At 40.8% G+C, this 19,802-nt stretch overlaps 1 protein-coding gene across 31 annotated transcripts in view; it reads right to left on the reverse strand.

Moving 5' to 3' along the window:
* The window catches only part of KHDRBS2 (KH RNA binding domain containing, signal transduction associated 2), a 403,209-nt gene that overhangs the window by 114,986 nt on the left and 268,421 nt on the right, over positions 1–19,802 (reverse strand). The window lies entirely within an intron of this gene.

Raw genomic sequence — 19,802 nt, forward strand, 5'->3', positions numbered from 1 at the left:
AATGAAACATTTTGTTGTCAAAAGCAAACCCTGCTGTTAAGGGAAATGCTAAAGGACACAGCGGACTTAAAGAACTTTGACTCGATATTAATTACAGCAAAAGGCAATTGTTCCCCCCACAAGCTAAGGAAAGTTTAGTCAGGTTGGAGAAGAAGGGACAGCATGAGGCAGCTCCAAAATAACAGCAGCCCAATAAAAAAGCACTCTAGTACACGATCATAACCACCCAAAGCACAGTTCGTCTGGTACTTCATTATTTCTGCTAATTAAAGTCCCCAGCAGTATTGAACAAGACTTCACTGGCATTCCTAAATTCAAGAAAACATTCTATGGAGGGAGCATTCAGTTATGTTTCCTTAGGTCAAGTGTATTAAATTAGCCTGTTCCTCTGGGCTACCCAGCAGTGAGGGTAAGTGTGGATTCCAGGCAGGAGGTTTCATCCCTGGATGAACAGGGACAGGATTCTGCTGGGTCTTCACTGTGTCAGCTGTAGTAAGGCAAAACCTTTCTGGGCAGAAGGAGTATCCATTTTAGAACTGGGAACTGCCTCTCCCAGAATCTGAAGTCCACAGAAATCCCATCATCTTCCATTTTGGGTGGTAGTGCACCGTTTTGACTCGTCTGCATTAGTAGGAACTCACAGCAAAAAGTACAGCTAAAAACATATCCCTGCAGATGACAGTGATACATTTAACATTATACAGCTAAATACACAGTCTTGCTTCTGGGGACAGGATGAGAGAAACAATGCACCCCAGGAGAGAGATGTTAGTCACATTGATTAGTATGCTGCTGGGTGGGATCCTGCTACTGCCAAAATGAGCAAGATGGGAGTTCCTATATAAAGTCAAATAGCTACAGGACAGACCTTTCAGCCTGCTTACCCAACCATCTGAGAGAACAGGAAAGGCAACACTTACAAATTAGCTCTCTCAGTTTCTTGATGCCTGAGGTGGATCAACGTTCAGCATCAGCAGGGCAGAGAACACTTGTTAATATTTGACACCTCTGTGAGTTCACGTTACATATTTTAACAGCCTCCCTCAAGGCTCTGAGCAGGTCAATACAGTGCAAATGGTTCAAGTGGAATGGTTGGAAAACAAAGTATAAAAGCACAACGTACCTTTAATAAACAAAAAGTATTTTTTGGATAATGTTTTGTTTGTGCCAATCTGTATGAAAATTATCTTCTAATCCTACAGGTGAAGTCTGTGTAAGTAACATACCTGTATTTATTGAAAGTTTAATACGTTGTACCATACCCAGACATCCATCACAACTTTAGGTATCTAGAACTGAGACCCAAAATAGCTCCTTTCACATCTTTGAAGTGTCTCAAACTCACTGAGCATTTTTGTCCTCTTTAACCTTCAGATCCCCAGAACCTACAACTTTAATGTTTGAAAATACTTTCTTGGGCAGGCACTTTGAGAGATGAAGCACCCAGCTCCCACCTAGACCCTGCTGAGATCAGAAGTTGTGAGTCTGAGGGTGTCCAAATTCACATATTGTGTGCTCTGTGTGTGATGAGGATGGTGCTCCAAAAGCAGTTCTGTATAAGTCTAGAAAAAAAACCCCAGGATGCCCTCCCCAAATGCAGTGTAATATTTTGCTCAGCACTAGAGTCAGCAGTTCATGTACTTTCTAGGTCTATTAGTGCTTCTATAAAAACCAACCAACCAACAAGCAAACTTTTCCTGTGTAGAAGTCTTTCTGTCCCATAGTAACTGCACCACCATTCAGAAGAAAAAGCCTACTACAATGAACTGAGAAATAGGCAATGGGCAGCTATTAGAAATATTCAAAGTCAAACTGATAGCCATTTCTAGGCTAGGTTTTTATGCCAGGCTACCTTTATTTCAGGTATTTTTTAATAAAACAACTTTCTAAAACATAAAAAACCCCAACAAAACCTCTTTACTTTGTGTCAAGGGAAAGGTGCCTTCCGACAAACAAGGGTCTTCCAATGACTAAGATTTGCTCTGACCCTAGAATGATACACCTTGGATGTGACATAAAAGAACAGAAATACACATTTGAAGCTGCAATGGCACTAAGATTGTTTATTAACAATTATGCATGATTTTAAGGAGTTTTGGAAAAATAGTAACAAATAAAGATGGTAAGTTAAAATTTAAAATACAGCTCAATTTAAACCGATTTGAAAATGAGCTTATTTAATTATTTATCAGACTCTCCCCACAAAATGCAAGACTGGGAAAATTCTTAGGAGAATCTCAGAACAGCATCTGAAATTAGCATTTGCAAGACTCATTTCAGGAGGAAATACTCCCTACTCTACTACTGATAATGAAAATTATCGTCAGCGGAAAAAGGGGTGTAGAAGCAAAAAGGGGCTTAATTGAAAAAAGCTTATGGTCTACTACTGACTCGATCTTCTCGAGTGTGACCCAGCTAGCTCAGTGATGAGGTTTCTCTTCACTCGAGTTTAGAGCCAGTATATGTTTGTGAGATTCACTGATTTTCTTCAAGAATTCAAGTCTATAGAGCGAGTAAAGAAATCAGGGGGGGACTCTCTCTCTGGTTTGCATTCCACAGTTTATTTCTGTGAAGGGGAATCCAAGGGACGAGAGACAAAGGATTTGGGGTCTGGGGGGTCTCTTTTAACAGGGTTTCTCAGAGGGAGGGAACATCAGAGAAAGAACCAATTATTTTTCTCAGTTAGTACATCTTACAAACTTTCTACAAATCAAGGTTACACACACCAAGATAAGAAATAACAGACACCAACTTCTTCAAATGCCCACAAAGGTGTAGGAGTATTCTCCACAGAGGGGCAGAGGAGCAGAGAGGGGGGGCTTGGTTTCCTGGCAACCCAGGGGGGAAAGAAAGAGAAGGCAAGGTAAGCCTGGCCTCTCAGCTTCCATAGCTCAGAGGCATTCTGGGACAGGAAAAACAGAGTTACAAACTTCCGTGTTGGAAAGAAGGGTTCTCTTCTCTCAACCCCGTGCTTTCCTGGGCTAAAGAAACTTCAAGCAGCTGGAAATGCCAGCGGGGTCCTCTCTTTACTCTATCCGGCCTCTCGCCGTGGGGCTGAGGAGAGAAACTTCAGTAACCATGGTAACCTGACGCCAGGTAAACAATTAGGAGAAAGAGAAGCTGGGGGTGAGGGGAGAATCACAAATAAAAGATGGGAAAAGATACATTTCAGGCTATCAACTACAACATCTCCCCCTAATTTTTTCCAAAAGAAGGAAGGGAACTTGGTTTTACTTTTTCAAACCAAGGGGAAGGGGTTTGGGGTATGTTGGGATTTGGGAATTCCACAGCATTTATCTGAGGTGCAGGAGAAATTAACTTGGTGGTAGTGGTAACACACCAACGTTGCAAAACAGAAAACATAATCAAAACAACAACAACAATTGCAAAAAACCCTAAAACAGTCCGGAAAACAGAAGACAGCCATCCTGAAAATCCCCATCCTGAGAAAATGTTCACAAAACTGTCATGCTGGGGATGGTTTCTTCTTAAAACAAGGAACAAAAAACATTAGCTGAATTCATCAATAAACAGATTCAACAGTGGAAAGTCAGGGTAGAATGGAGAATCTGGATTTCCTTCTCCACCCAAATACCTGTTTGATCTTTGAACTTCTGCCACTGAAATATCGGGGGGTCTGGTGGGGTGTTTTTCAATGTACGGTTTTACCCACCTCTGTGGGACCCACCGCAAACCCAGGGGTGTTGATACACAAGCGTATCCTCTTCCCCATGTCACTAATTTGTAGGGACCTTCAATTTTTCCACTCTCAGGGTCTCTCATCAGCACTGGTGGATGTTCCTTGAGCTTGTGTTTGCCATGAGGGGAGAAATGCTTAACCACAGGGGGGTTTTGATCTTCCATAGAACAATTTAAAAAATTGAGAGTGAACAGGGCTTTGCATAATCTTTCTTGTGGTGTTAACTTTACTTTGTCTTTCCATTGATTTTTCAAAACTCTTTTGAGTGACTGGTGTGCTCTCTCTACTATTGCTTGACCTGTTGGAGAGTGTGGGATTCCTGTCTTGTGTCTCACTCCCCATTCCTGCAAAAATTCCTTAAACACTTTGGAAATATATGCTGGTCCATTATCTGTTTTAATTTCTTTAGGGATTCCTAGTACAGAAAAAGCTTGCAACAGGTGCTTTGTGGCATGCACACCTTTTTCTCCTGCATGGGCTGAGGCAAATATTGCTCCCGAGAAGGTATCAATAGATACATGTACATATTTTACTTGTCCAAATTCAGGAATGTGTGTTACATCAGTTTGCCATACTTCACAGCTTTCAAGTCCCCTTGGATTGACTCCAGCACCCAGGGATGGCAGAGCTGAGTGCTGACAGTGGGGACATGTGGCCACAATGGCTTTGGCTTGATCTCGTTTCAGATTAAACTGTCGAATCAGGCCTGGTACATTCTGATGAAACATTTCATGGCTTAATTTTGCCTGTTGAAACAGGTCAGGGAGTCTGGCCAGCCCAACAGGGGCAGCAGCCAGGGAATCAGCTCTGTCATTCCCTTCTGCTATGAAACCAGGTAATTCCATGTGCGACCGGGTATGCATAACAAAGTAAGGATGTTCTCGATGGGACACTGCATAAATCAATTTTGAAAGCAATTCAAACAAAGTTCTGTTTGAGATCTCCTTGAGGACTGCATTTTCTGCTCTGGAAACCACTCCTGCTACATAGGCTGAATCAGTGACCAAATTGAATGGTTCTGAAAATCTCTCAAATGCTCTAACCACTGCTGCTAACTCAGCAATTTGAGGGGATCCTTCCACATAATCAACATCTGATTCCCACTGCTGTGTCTGAGGATCTTTCCAGGTCATTACTGACCTTCGGGATGCTCCAGAAGCATCAGTAAAAACAGTCAAAGCTTCAAGGGGCTTCTGACTCCTCTTATCTTTTGGTACCAAATTAAATTTTGAATTAAACAATTTGTGTGCAGGGGCATGAACTGAAATCTGCCCAGTAAAATTCTCCAGAGCAATTTGCAGGGTCTCTTGATTCCTCAAGAGGTGCTCAAACATTTCCCTGGTCATCTTCACTGAGGAGGTTTCTTCCTCAGAGAGGCTTAGGGGCAAATGTATACATGAAAAATCACAGCCAGCAAGTTCTCTCATTCTCAGCCTGGCCTTTCCAACCAGCTGGGCCATCAATTCCTGTGGCCTTGTAATATTTTTGGACCGATGGTGACTGAGAAAGACCCACTCAATTATTATCAAATGGTCTTTCTGGTCCTTGTCCCACTGAAAAATCAACCCCTGAAGGTGTGGCAATTTCCCCATTACAATAAATTTGAAAGGCAGCTCTGGATGGCATCTATGTGCCTGTCTCTTTTCCATCATACTGCTTACCTTCTCTAAAGCATCCCTGGCTTCTGGAGTCAGTGTCCTTGGAGCACTCAGCTCATCTCCCCCTTTCAATAAATTGAAAAGAGGGGCTAGGTCATCAGTGGCAATGCCTAGCCAAGGCCTAACCCAATTCAGTGTTCCACACAGAGAGTGCAAGTCGGCTAAGGTTTTGGGATTGCTGTTAAAAGCCAATTTTTGAGGAACAATTGTTTTTGCTGTGATTTCCAGACCTAGGTATTTCCAAGGAGGCATCTTTTGTACTTTTTCTTCCTGAAGGGTGAGTCCTGCAGTTGTTAAAACTTCGATCACCCGGTCCAGTGTGGACTGGAGCAATTTTTCCTGGGGGGCACACACTAGCACATCATCCATATAATGCAGGATAATGGCTTCCCCCACCTCAGCTCGCACAGGGGATAACAAGGTGGCAACATACCATTGGCAAATCACAGGTGAATTTTTCATCCCTTGGGGAAGGGATTTCCAATGAAACCTTCTCATTGGGGCTTCTCTGTTGAGGGAGGGCACAGAAAAAGCAAACCTGGGGGCATCTATAGGGTCTAGAGGAATTTTGAAAAAGCAATCTTTGATGTCAATCACAGCCAATTCCCAATCTTGAGGAAGCATGGCAGGAGACGGCATTCCTGGCTGAAGAGGTCCCATGTCTACAATGACTTTGTTAATTTCTCTCAGATCATGAACTAATCTCCACTTGTCTTTCCCTGGCTTTTTAATGACAAACACTGGGGAGTTCCAAGGGCTAAAAGTAGGTTCAATATTGCCTTGGGCCAATTGCTCATCCACTAACTCATTTAGCGCCTTTAATTTCTCTTTACTCAGCGGCCACTGGGGTATCCAAATTGGGGAATCTGTGGTCCATTCTAGTTTTTGGGTCTGGCGCTTCTCAGTGGCCGCAATCAAAAATCCTGAGGTGTTCTTGGAATTTCAATGCGGACTCCCCATTGGGACATGACATCTCTTCCCCACAGGGGAACCTGGAAATCAGTGACAATGGGGCGAATAGATGCTATTTGCCCATCAGGTCCTCTAATCTGAATGGGTTCCTTTGATATCTTGGCCAATTGGGCTCCCCCTATACCTTGGATGTGGCTAACCATCGGTTGCAGTTCCCATTGTGGTGGCCATCTCCTTTCAGGGATGACAGTCACATCTGCTCCTGTGTCTATCATGCCTGTCATTCCCATGCCTTCCCTACCTTTCTTCAAATGGCATGAGATGATGGGTTTGTTTTCTCCCACTGCTTGAGCCCAGTAGATCTGAGGTGCTGCATCATCTACTGGGATCCCTGATGGAATGGGAATAGCTTGAGCAATTACCTGCCCTTGTGCCAGGTAGAATGGTGGGTTGATGCACCGTGCCAAAAGGATGAGTGCATCCAAGTCAGCGGAAAGAGTGACAGGAGAAATTTCAATCTCTGGGGGTGTGTTTTTTGTGTCCCCAATAACAAGAAACTTACAATTCAGGTCGGGGGTCAGTTTTTCCCTCAGTGGGTCAACGGAAACAACCGTCCAGTGGCGAGACCTAAAAAAATGATCTTTCACAGTAAACAATTTGAGAGGTAATTTTGGCTTCCAATCTTCATAACCCTTGATGTTATTTCGGTGGCAGAAGTCAGACCTGTGAGAAATGTGACATTTAAGAGTGTTATCACATTTAATTTTCCCTCCCCCTGTGACTTCTATTCCACTTGTGTCTCTGCGCGGAATAGACTCGCGCTGGGTATCTAGTTTTTTTGGTTCTGAGGACCCCCTCCCTTTTCCCAGTTTCCCTGCCCTTGCTTGTTAGGATATGGCACTTGGCAGAACTTTGCAAAATGTCCTGGCTGTCCACACCGATGACAGGTGAACGGTCCCTTCGGCTTGGCTGGTGATGGCAGAGTAGGTACAGTTGTGGCTGCAATCCTTCCTGGGGTTCTCTGGGAATCCTCAGTCCTTGGCATTGAAGTGCTGATTACATCCGTACACATCTCGATTAAAGTTGTCAAGGTCGGTGGTGGATCCTTCGGCAGCACCCGAATCAGTGCTTTGCAGGCTTCGTTCGCATTCACTCGAGCCATTTCCAACAGCAAGTCAGAGTGCAGGGTGGTATTCTGCACTTGTCTTTCAATCTGTACCTTTAATCTATTCACAAAATCTACAAATCTTTCATCAGAACGCTGTTTAACTTGAGCATAGGGAACAACAGATTCAGAAAGAGGAATACTGAAAAATGCTTTCTCTGCAGCATTCTTTATTTTCTCTCTAACTCCTTTTGGCAAATTTTGGGCCTGGTCAATAGGTTCGCTCCAATCACCTTCGCCACATAAGTGATTCATGGTAATTATTTTACCCATTTCATCTAAAGCCTCGAAATCACTGCTCAGTAATTCTCCCAAAAGGGTTTTCAACAATCTTTTCCAAGCCCCTTCCCAGAGCAAATATTCTCCTGGGGATAGAAGGCAGGAAAACAAATCCTTCAAATCATGGGGGATCAATTGGTTGGAGGAGAGGGTTGCCTTTAAAAGACTTTTAAAAAATTGGCTTTCCTTTCCAAACTCCTTTGCTGCTTTGCATAATTCCATTTTCAATCGAAATGACATTTCATTCCATTCTGGTAATGTTCCTCCCCTCCCATAAGTTACAGGTGCTGCAAAGAAGGCAGGTCTCTGTTCCTGGTTTGTCCCTTCACCCCCTCCCTTCCCCACTCTGTGTGAGCTGGAGACCTGGGAGCCAGCAGCAGAGAGAGGGCAGGCGGGGTTGCAGGGGGGGTAGGAGGGGTCAGGGGCAGGGTGCCTTGGGAGGGAGACACCCCTGAGGGGTGGGGCGGAGGCAGAGGAGGGAGGGTCTGGAGGACCAGGAGGGGGGAGGTCTTGGGGGAGGAAAGGATTGAAGGGGGGAGGGGAAACAAAGGGATTGTGGGAAGAAGAAGCAACTTGGGGGTCGACCATGTGCTCACCACCATTTTGAAGTTCCTGGGCCCTTTGTGTAACACTTGGGGGGAGACTCACCATGTGGTCTCCTCCATTTTGTGTACCCAAAAGACCACCAGGAATAAAAGGAGAGGGATATTGAGGGTAAAGAGGGGTAGGAGAGGGAGCTGGGATGGGTTTTAGGGAAAGGTTTCCAACAGCTTGGCCAGAGCTACTGGAACGGGGGTGCTGAGAGGACTCCCCCAGCTTAGGGTAACAGGGTTGAGGTAAAGAAACAGGGTTATCAGGGTTAGGATTGGATAACCTTTTTTCTTCTTTTTCAATAAGGGTTAGTCTAATCAAAACAAACAAATGGATTACTTTCTCTGCTGAACTATCTCCAGCATTCACAGATTCAGTCAATTTTGTCCCCACTCTGTTCCAAAAGGAAACAGAAGTTATATCTGCAGGAGACACTTGAGGAAAATTTAAAAAAACCCAATTCACTAATTTTTTCACTTTTTTCTTAGAAAACGGTTTCTCTCCAATTTGCAAAATGCCAATCACTTGATTAAAAATCCCCCTTTGTGCTACAGACAGTCTTGCACCCATCTTGTGATCTCACCTGTCCGTTGCAGCTATTTCACCAACGGCTCCAAACTGCTCTGCATCCAGAAGTTTCACCTGGGATGGGACTCTTCTCTCACCCACTCCCTCTTCACCACTTCCCCCCTTTGGGGAATTCAGTCTTCTGAATGCTCCTGCCGTTGTCTCGCTCTCAAAAGCAGCCCCTCGGTGCACAGGGGTTCTTGCTTTTCTCCCCAACACGTCTTCCACTTAGAACAGCGAAGAGACACTTCTGGGGTAGATGTCGTCCCAGCGGTGGTCAGAATCTCACCTTCCGTGGTTCTTCTGTCCCCTTTATTGAGGGACAGGCCAGCCCCACGTTCTGGGCGCCACCTGACTCGATCTTCTCGAGTGTGACCCAGCTAGCTCAGTGATGAGGTTTCTCTTCACTCGAGTTTAGAGCCAGTATATGTTTGTGAGATTCACTGATTTTCTTCAAGAATTCAAGTCTATAGAGCGAGTAAAGAAATCAGGGGGGGACTCTCTCTCTGGTTTGCATTCCACAGTTTATTTCTGTGAAGGGGAATCCAAGGGACGAGAGACAAAGGATTTGGGGTCTGGGGGGTCTCTTTTAACAGGGTTTCTCGGAGGGAGGGAACATCAGAGAAAGAACCAATTATTTTTCTCAGTTAGTACATCTTACAAACTTTCTACAAATCAAGGTTACACACACCAAGATAAGAAATAACAGACACCAACTTCTTCAAATGCCCACAAAGGTGTAGGAGTATTCTCCACAGAGGGGCAGAGGAGCAGAGAGGGGGGGCTTGGTTTCCTGGCAACCCAGGGGGGAAAGAAAGAGAAGGCAAGGTAAGCCTGGCCTCTCAGCTTCCATAGCTCAGAGGCATTCTGGGACAGGAAAAACAGAGTTACAAACTTCCGTGTTGGAAAGAAGGGTTCTCTTCTCTCAACCCCGTGCTTTCCTGGGCTAAAGAAACTTCAAGCAGCTGGAAATGCCAGCGGGGTCCTCTCTTTACTCTATCCGGCCTCTCGCCGTGGGGCTGAGGAGAGAAACTTCAGTAACCATGGTAACCTGACGCCAGGTAAACAATTAGGAGAAAGAGAAGCTGGGGGTGAGGGGAGAATCACAAATAAAAGATGGGAAAAGATACATTTCAGGCTATCAACTACAACATACTACCTGAGAAAAAATTAAGTACCAATTTGATTAAACACTCAAGAGACTATTGAGAAGAATTTATTTTGCTTATTTAGATTTACTCAAATCCTCTTCTATTTTCAGATGCTGAAAAAATATCAGAAATACAAACAAGATTTTAAGTACCATTAGTTACAAGGGTATCATAATATAACACAGTCTGATCTCTTTAAACATGAATTTCCTTCTTAGTGTTAAGTCTCTGTTCCAAGCAATAACATCCTGTACTCAAATGCACCAAGTTTCAATCACCTCTTCCCTGAACAGCCTTAGAAAATACAATTTTCACAGCATGCTCTGAAAAATGGTAGGTTTCAACTCTGTGAAACCAAGAAGTTAAATAAATCTAATACTTCTAATGAAAACTGCCCTACTCAAAATATTTTATGTATGTCCTCATAATACATGATAAAATACACCATAAGAGAGTTGAAACAGATTTATTTTATATAGAAAATAGCCCAACTCTTTCTAAGGTAGAAAACTGCAAAATAGCTAGACTTTAAAAAAGAAAAAAAAAATCAAAACACAAACAGTAAGTCAAAATAAAGTGAGTTATGCAACTCAGTATTTTACTTGGCAACCACGTGAACATGAAAAATACCTGCAGTCAGAGAATGGGAATATCCCTTCTCATTAGCTGCATCCAACAGTACACAAAACTTAGTCCTGTACCTCAGAGAAGGTGAAGGTATAAATATCCACCTCAAGTTCTAACTCTTAAATAAAAGCAATTAAGGGGCCCTTGCACAGTTTTCAGTATAAGTATTTTCTTCACCGTGCTTCTATGTTGTTATCTCACTCTTTTCTGCTGTGACTGGGCCACATCCGTGCTTCCTCACACATCCACATCACCCTAGCATGGAAAGTTAAAGCCAGTTGTCTACCACTAAGCTTGCAGTAGATACCTGTAAGATTCACAGGGTAGAGATAAAATATTTTTAAAGGATAATTCCTACTATTGACACATACTTGAAAACAACTTGAATTTCTCTTTAAATAAGAACTTTCTATCCAATTATATAAAGGGAGCCCAGGATGGATGTGTTAAATTTAGATAACGGATCTTAAGGTAAGCAAGATAGTTCACAATTTGAAGGAATTTATTGCTCATATTGTGAGCAGTCCTAAGAGAAAGAATTTGGAGGTGAAGGCTGATGAGAAGCTCAACATGAGCTGGCAATGTGTGCTTGGAGCCAGAAAGCCACACACGTCCTGGGCTGCATCAAAAGCAGTGTGGCCAGCAGGACAACGGAGGGGATTCTGCCCTACCCTTCCATCCTTGGTATGAGGTGTTAACCTCATCTGGAGTCCTGCATCCAGTTCTGGGGTTCCCAGCATGAGAAGGACATGGACCTGTTGCAGTGAGTCCAGAGTGGAGCCACCAAGATGATCAGAGGATTGGAGCCCATCTTCTATAAAGACAGACTGAAAGAGCTGGGGTTTTACACCCTGGAGGAGGGTCTGGGAAGATCTTAGAGAACCTTCCAGTACCTTAAAGGGGCCCCCAAAAAGCTGGAGAGGGAATTTTTACAAGGACATGTGACAGGTCAAGGGAGAATGGCATATTAAGAAGTTGGTAAGACACGAGTTGCCCAGAGAAGTTGCGGATGCCCCATCCCAGGAAATCCCCAGGGTCTGGTTGGATGGGGCTTTGAGCAAACCTGATCTAATGGGAGGAATCCCTGCCCATGGTGGGGAGTTTGGAACTACATGATGTTTAAGGTCCCTTCCAACCCAAAGCATTCTGTGATTCTAAGGTTGGGGTAGCTCTAAGTAAATGTAGAGGAACACATCTCAGTGTATTAGTCTTATGTAATTTAGAAAAATAACTATTTTATTCTACCAACTACAAAGAGAAGTAATAATAAAAATTACTTTATATTTGGATTGTTCAGTGTTGAAAACCTTTAGTTAGAGCAGATGAATCTCACTGAAGTATCTGGGAAGTTTGTCTGTTGCTGAGCAAGGATTCCCAGAACTGTAATTTATATTTAGGAACTGAAATTCTGACTAAATTATTCCATAAGTACATATATCTGTTTTTATAGCTGGCCATGGATTCTTCAGCTATACCTACAGTATCAGAAAAATGCAAATCTACATATTATCAGGTTTTGAAGATGCTATACATATATATCCCCTCTGCACTGGAAGATTTAACAAGCATTTTGAAGATGAACTAAAAGATAAATAGAGTGGAACTATATCCATCAAAATTATAATTAGTAGTAAAAACAACAACAGCAACAAGAAAGCTGAAATTAAAATAGTAATACCAATCAATTGAAAAATCAGAGCTCTGTGTCAGGGACTTCATAAACACAATGTATGAACTAGGGTCTACAGTGCTGAGACAACCCAGAGTAGACAAGCTCGCTAGAGCCAAGGATGATGTCTCAACACACACGACAAGATCACTCTTCTTCACCCCAGCAATGGGAAACACCTTCATAAAGGAACGGCAAAACATAAAAGAGAGGAAAAATTCACATATGCTCATAGAAATATAAGTAAAGTTTCAATATAATCATAGTCATGGAGATTTTACAAATTCACAGCGGAGAACATTCATGTCCTCATATTTCCATGGTTTAAATAAATCTCTTGCAGAACAACTGGGGCAGTAAGAATGAGTGAAACTGAACAAGTTTACTACCCATATAAAGACAGGGCAGAGGACATCAAAGCAAACAGATATGCAGTGACAAAACCGGCACAGTAAAACAGGATCTCAAATATTTCCAAAAAATTACTATGTATTCTCCTAAATGTAGGCTTAATTTCTTTCTTTCTTTTTTTTTTCTTTCTTGGTTTTTTTTCAACTAAATGCAAAATGAATGAATAAAAAAATACATTTTGGTATACTGCAAATCAGAACAGAATGAAAATGTACACAAAAATCTTTTAGAAAAGTGACCTTTTTTACTCCTTTCATATTTGCAAGACCAGACTACAGCACAATTTGCTGCTGCAATTATTATACTTCAGCATTCATCTGATTCACACCCCTCTTCAAATACTTCTGTTTGCTTTCTTTATCCTCATGAAGCCGGATTAAAACTTCTAATCCATGTGTCTGTACAATCAACTGCTGCTTACATCCATTTAACTTCTTGTACTCTTATCCAACTTTGCTGCCATTGACTCTGAAACCCTTTTCTCTCCCATTTACTTGTGAAGCTTTTCATATTGCCTCTCCCTATGGAATAGCATCCTAACCAGTGTGACAATCCTTTACTCAGTTCCCACTCCACAGGAATGTCTTGCAGAAATATCTTCCTTCCAGTATCAATAAAATGACCTATTTTAGTAACAAGCAGCAAGTGGAGATGAAAAACAATCCAATGTTATCTTCTTTCTGCAGTAAGATGCATTTTTGTATTTTTCTATGACTCTGAAATTCCTGAAGAAAGGGTTTTTTAATTGGTATTTTTACTGATGACGTGTACTGCTTTACATAGCACTTGAGTGATAATATATTACAGTAGCAAGTTGCTCTGGTAACATTCTAGCACATAAATGCCATTTAAATGAAAGATTTCTTTTTCCTGTGGACTGAAATGAGTAGAAGTAGAAAGAAGCCTTCAGCTGCCAAAGGAGGATGGGCTGCAATACACCCACTATTGGTTTTAATATCTTTACCATATCTAATATTTCTCTTCACAAAAATTCTAGCAAATCAGTTGGCAAACCTCTTGTGTATCCTGATTCTCCCTGAGCTGGAGAGGGAGAGCAATAGATAGAGCTGGCTCTGTCCATGGAGCAGTAAGATTTAGTGAATCAGAGATACAAAAATTACAAGTACCTACTACAAAGTGACAACTCTTCTGCCCAAGTTTAGTAACTTATTGATGGTTTGAAGACTCTCACTGTGCTTTGAGTTGCTAGACACAATGTCTTATATGCTACATAAACTCTAAAATAATTCAGGAAATTGTATTTCCAGGCCTTGAATGGCTGGAAATTCCAAGAAATTTTACTTTTTATTTTCCAGCCCTTGAAGACTGGATAGTCTATCTCGGAGCTTCTAAATGTTCAAGTAAATGCTGTGGTACTAGCAAGGAGCAGAAATGCTTTTACAGATGCTGAACAGGACCTTAAACAGCATTTAATTTTAAACCAAATTTCACTATGATGTATTATTAATGCTGGAAGTAGGCTATTTAAATATAACTTGGTCAAATACAAGATACTGTGCTCTAGCAAATACATCCTCAGATGTTATAAGCTGTCCATGTCTCCAAATTTACAGAATTCCCTAAAGAAAACACTTGTAGGAGTCATGATGATTAACACCTATACAATTTTACTGCAGCATTGAAGAAAAAAAGCTCCCCCAAAATAGCCTTCTATTTATGTCCAGAAACGATAAGAGAAGATATAGGTTAATTTTTTGTGCAATCCTATTGTTTTTGATCCACTTTTATCCTTTATTTAAATATATTTAACCATTAAGGATTCCATGAATTAGTAATATATAACAGTTAACAAACCTTCAAGTGCTCAAAACCCAAGGGAAATAAAGATTTATTTATTTATTAATCCTGAAGTTGGTCTAGATGAGTGTTCAGTCACTCTTAATGTTGGAATCTTTATATCGTAATATTTGGAAGATGCCTCATGCCAATTTCATAAATTATAGCTCTTTCTTAATCAAATTCCAAATTTGAGTTCATCACATATTTTCTGGAATCTAATTTTATAGAAAAGTATTTCTAAAAATAATTTTGGACAATTAATTTTGAATTGTCTTCTATATGTGATTTATGCATTTTGCATAATTTTTGAGTCCATGCATAAGCATTTTAACTCTTCCATTCATTTTTCTTACCTTATGAAAGACCATACAAGATTATTCTGAAGACATAACAATGGTACCTCTTATTTAGCATTGGTCCAAGCCATCCAGCTAAACAGTATTTCATCAGTACCATGATAACCTTTGATTATATTTTTTAAGCTGTAGACTGAATAATGTGCTCCATATATATATATATATATATATATATACACACATGTTTGAATTGGTTAAACTTTGTACTCCCTTTTTAAGCGCTGATGCAATGAAATTTACTACGAACAGAATAATTAGCGTTTAAAAATTAGGAAAATCAGTCACTAATGAAACCAAATGTTGGTATCAGTTGCAGAAGAGATGAATTTATTGTTTTTTCTGCTTATGACAACGATTAAGCTTATTATAAAATTGTTGCTTGCACTGAATGCAGCAATGTTTGCCCTGCTGCTAATCACATTTGAACAAAAATGTTCCTGAAAATTCTTCTTGATCCTGCATACTGCAAAGGAGTAAAATCCAAATTACCTACTCACAGCATATTCTTAGTGGCAATATTTAATTTTCTAACAGATATTGTCTGATTGGGAAATACACTTTAGCAAGGATTAAAGGCTTTTATTCTTGGATTTAAAAAATATGTAAGAAGAGTGAACTCAATTAGCACAATCTTGTAAGGAATTATTCATAAAGGCCAGGTATAATTAAAAGAAAACATGCAGAATGTAATGGAGCTTCTCATTTTTGAATATAATAATGAGCAAAACAGTATAGAGTAGTTAATACTTACTGAGATATTTAAAGGTAGTGTTTAAATTGTTATTCCCTCAAGTTTGAGCATGCAATTAGATTGGATGCAATTGGGATGGAAAAGAACAGATCATCTATTAGAAACTCTTGTCAAATGTGATTGCTCCTTTCATCACGTTTTTAGTGCTTTCTCTAATCAAATGCTAAATATTGCCAGGAGTAGGGATTCCACCATTTCTCCTGGGAGACTGTCTGACAGCCTAATAGATCTTTGTGTCAGACACCTCTGCTAACTTTATCCCATGTGACTAAATATATCCCACTGTACCAGTGAGATGCATTCTCACAACTCCATATTCTCAGTGTCCTCCAATGTCTGTTTTATAGTCTTACATTTTCCTTTAAAAATTGCTCAAATATAAAGATTCAAAGTCAATGCAACCCTGACATAGATAGAGATACACTGATCAGCTCAGTAACCAGTGAGGACCCCCAAATCTTCACAAAAGTCTCACACATATCCTTCCCTTCACAATTAGGGTCCAGAAAATTGTTGTACTGGTTGTCTTTGACTGTAGTGGATCAAAAATGTTAAATACTACCACTAGCATCCTAAAGTGAAAGCCTTCTAAAGAAGTGTCTATCAGTGGTGATAGATGAGCTGCCTGAATTAAATCTTTAAAGTCTGATGGAAGTTTTCTGCATTGAAATCCACCCAGAATGTCTGTATGGATCTCAGAATATGACTTTCACAACAACTCACACAACTTACTCTGCAAGCTCTTGTCCTGTGCACCAGATCAAATTTGGGTATATTTTATAAGGTCATGGAAGTGCTACAGATATGGATCAGTTACAAAATTCCTATTAAACAGAGAATAAAAATCCTGCTACGGTGTATGGCATATTCCAAGGCTCTGGCGGGGCCTAGCTCTCATGCAAACAAGGATGTCTTGTGATCTCAGACTGCAGCAAGACCAAGAAATTGTAATAGTTTCCCCTATTAAATGCTACATTCTTTGTACCATGCACTTGTAGTGGCTTTGGTCTAGCTTGGTCTTTACCTGCCTATCATTCATGGTTGAAAACTCAGAAAACGGACTGGGTCTTTGATCCATTAAATGAGTTAAATGCATTAAAAGTACAGAAAAAAGTAAAACTGATATACTGAAAACACAATGGTAACTCTATGCTAATTCTTTTAATGCCTGCCAAGGAATATAAAGACAGAAGAAGCAAAAGAAAAGGTAAAAAAGGCCAACAGCTCTGTTCATTCCAAGACTATTTTTCTCAGGAGAGTGATTTGGGCCTCTCCTGGTGCAGGTTGTCAACAAATTATAGGCAAAAAAGGATTCAAAATATTGATGGACTGCAAATCAGAACAGTACTGATTTTCATTTATCATATACAAGCAAAAGTTCACATTGAATAATGCCTCTTCTACTCTAAGCACTGTGATGGAGACACCAAAAGCAGAGTCCTACAACCTTCTCAAGCATGCCTAGGGCTGGATTCCCTAAGTGTACAGACAGATCAGCCTGGGCCACGACTGCTCCAGTTGCTGGGCAGTCTACTCAAGGCGTCCAACAATGTAATTTCTGGTTCCTGCTTCAACAACTACATTAGATAAAGACTGACAGACTACCTGCTAAAAGTTTTTTGAAGAGATTTCTTCTCTGGCCACAGAGATGTGGAGGCATAATATCAACTGCAGTGAACATTTGATTGATAAACCTGAAATCCTGTGTTTTGCTGGTTTTTTTTCAATGAATAAACGTGACTATTATCCCTTAAATTTTCTGACTAAGATCAGAACCCTTTTAGCTCCATATTCAGAACTGAGAATAATTTTGTGTGATTTTAGCTCTCTTGACTATTTGCATTTTAAAGCCTGCATATCAAATCAATTTGTATTATTCTTCTACTATTAATTGGCATGGCTTTTTTATTGTTTATTTTTATTGTTATAATTTTCAGTTTTCTTTTTTCATATTTTTATATGGTGATACTTTTATTGTGTGAAATACAGATTGCAATATATCACAACCAATTCCATTTCAGAAAGAGAAAGTAGGGAAGTGGGATGAAAAGAATTTGTTGGTTGCTATTTCCTTTTAAACATTGTTTCAGCACTTTACACATTCATCTTTATCTTGTTTATGCTATGATAATACCTTGCCCTGGATGACATAAAGATCCAGTTATGTCTCAGATCTTCTTTCTTTTAAAGAGCAACAATGTTAACAGGAATTTTTAAATTGAATTCTTTGAAATTTATAGCAGGTCTTAGCAAGCTGAAAAGGCCACTATGTCAGTTTTAGAAGTACTGAAGGAAAGATTGTTCACAGCTAAATAACAAAGAGGATATGTCAATGCTTGCTGTAGTAGAAAAGGAGAAGCATATGGATACTTTTTACTATCCGTTCAGAGAAGATGCCAGCTAGCTCTTAGACTCTGCTTGAATACTAAAAAAACTGGTAGAAGGTTATTCTCATCGTCACAGAATCACTGAAGTTGGAAAAGACCTCCGAGATCACTGGCTTCAACCTCTGACTGAACCTCAAGACGTCAATTAAACCACAGCACTAAATGACACGTCCAGTCATTTCTTGAATACCACCCGAGATGGTGACTCCACTGCTCCCCTGGGCAGGCCATTCCAGTCCTTGACACCCATTTCAGTGAACAATTTCTTCCTAATGTCTAACCTGAATCTCCCTGGCACAGCTTCAGGCAATTTCCTCTTGTCCTGTCGCTGGCTGCCTGGGAGGAGAAACCAGCGTGCACCTGGCTCCAGCCTTCTTTCAGGCAGCTGTAGAGAACAGTGATGTGTCTCCTGAGCTTCCTTTTCTCCAGGCTGAACACCCCCAGCTCCCTCAGCTGCTCCTCACAGGACTCCAGACCCTTCCCCAGCTCTGTTGCCCTTCCCTGGACTCACTCCAGCCCCTCAGTGTCTCTCACAGTGAGAGAGTGTGTCCAGAACTGGACACAGCACTCCAGGTGTGGCCTCAGCAGTGCCCAGTACAGGGGGACAATCCCTGCCCTGCTCCTGCTGGCCACACTACTGCTGACACAGGCCAGGATGCCACTGCCCTCCTGGCACCTGGGCACACGCTGGCTCAGTTTCAGCTGCTGTTGACCAACACCCCCAGGTTCTCTTCCACCAGGCAACTTTTCAGCCAATCTGCCCCCAACCTGTAGCTCTGAACGGGCTGTGACTGGAGAGTAGGACCACTATTCCACAATGTCAGTATTACCTCCTCATTGGCATTGTCCTTTGATGCACCAGAGAAAATAAAGACATTGATTTAGCTGCAATTGCAATAGTCGATGACTCAGGAATCCATGTTAGAAGAGAATCTTCATGGTTCACAGAGGCAGTGCCAGTGCTTTCTAGAGTGCTTTGTAACAGTATTTAGTTGGGTTTTGAAACAGAAAACCCATGGGACAGAGGACTGTGTTGGTTTTTCCCCCTGGCCAAGACTAGGGTCTAGTCCAGGGTTAAAATGCATACATGATTACAAAAAAAAAATAAACATTATTTAAAATTTAAAAATTAATTTTCTTTAATTAACTCTTTCCATGTTTTCAGTTTAATGTTTTTTGCATAAGTTCATAAAACTGAATTCTAAAAGCTAAATATGCCAAAACATAAAAGGAAATAAATACACAAAAATATACTTCCTGACTGTAGCAAATTGCTCACTGAAGGGAATATGGTTTGAAATTTGACTATTGTCTATTGTCTATTTGACTAGAAAAAATAGTATTTTTGTCACTGGTGATTTTCTGTACTCAAATATTATCATAAGGAACATCCAAATCAGGCTCATGAAAATATCTGACACCTCTAATTCCCATCATTGTGAATCCAAAGAACTATTTGAAGCTGAAATAGATTAGCAAAACCACAGCTGAAAATTCATTGACCTAAAATCTCTACCAGACTCTCAATTTGTTAATGTATCTAAGAAGCGAAAGATACCAATTTATCTATGATGTTGATTTCTAAAACATATCCCTCTAGAAATATAAAAAAATGAAACTCCTGATTTCTGTATTTCTTCACATACCAGCAGCCAGTCAGGAACACAGACCTCAGTGAGGTCTACTGAATACTGACTTGCCCATTTAGCTTTAATATTAAAAAGGAACTAAGTCGTTTGAGCTAGTACTTATTCCCTTGGTAAAGTGTTTGGAGGTGT

The sequence above is a fragment of the Cyanistes caeruleus genome, chromosome 2 (genome assembly GCF_971803275.1).
Source record: "Cyanistes caeruleus chromosome 2, bCyaCae1.hap1.1, whole genome shotgun sequence".
Lineage (NCBI taxonomy): Eukaryota > Metazoa > Chordata > Aves > Passeriformes > Paridae > Cyanistes > Cyanistes caeruleus.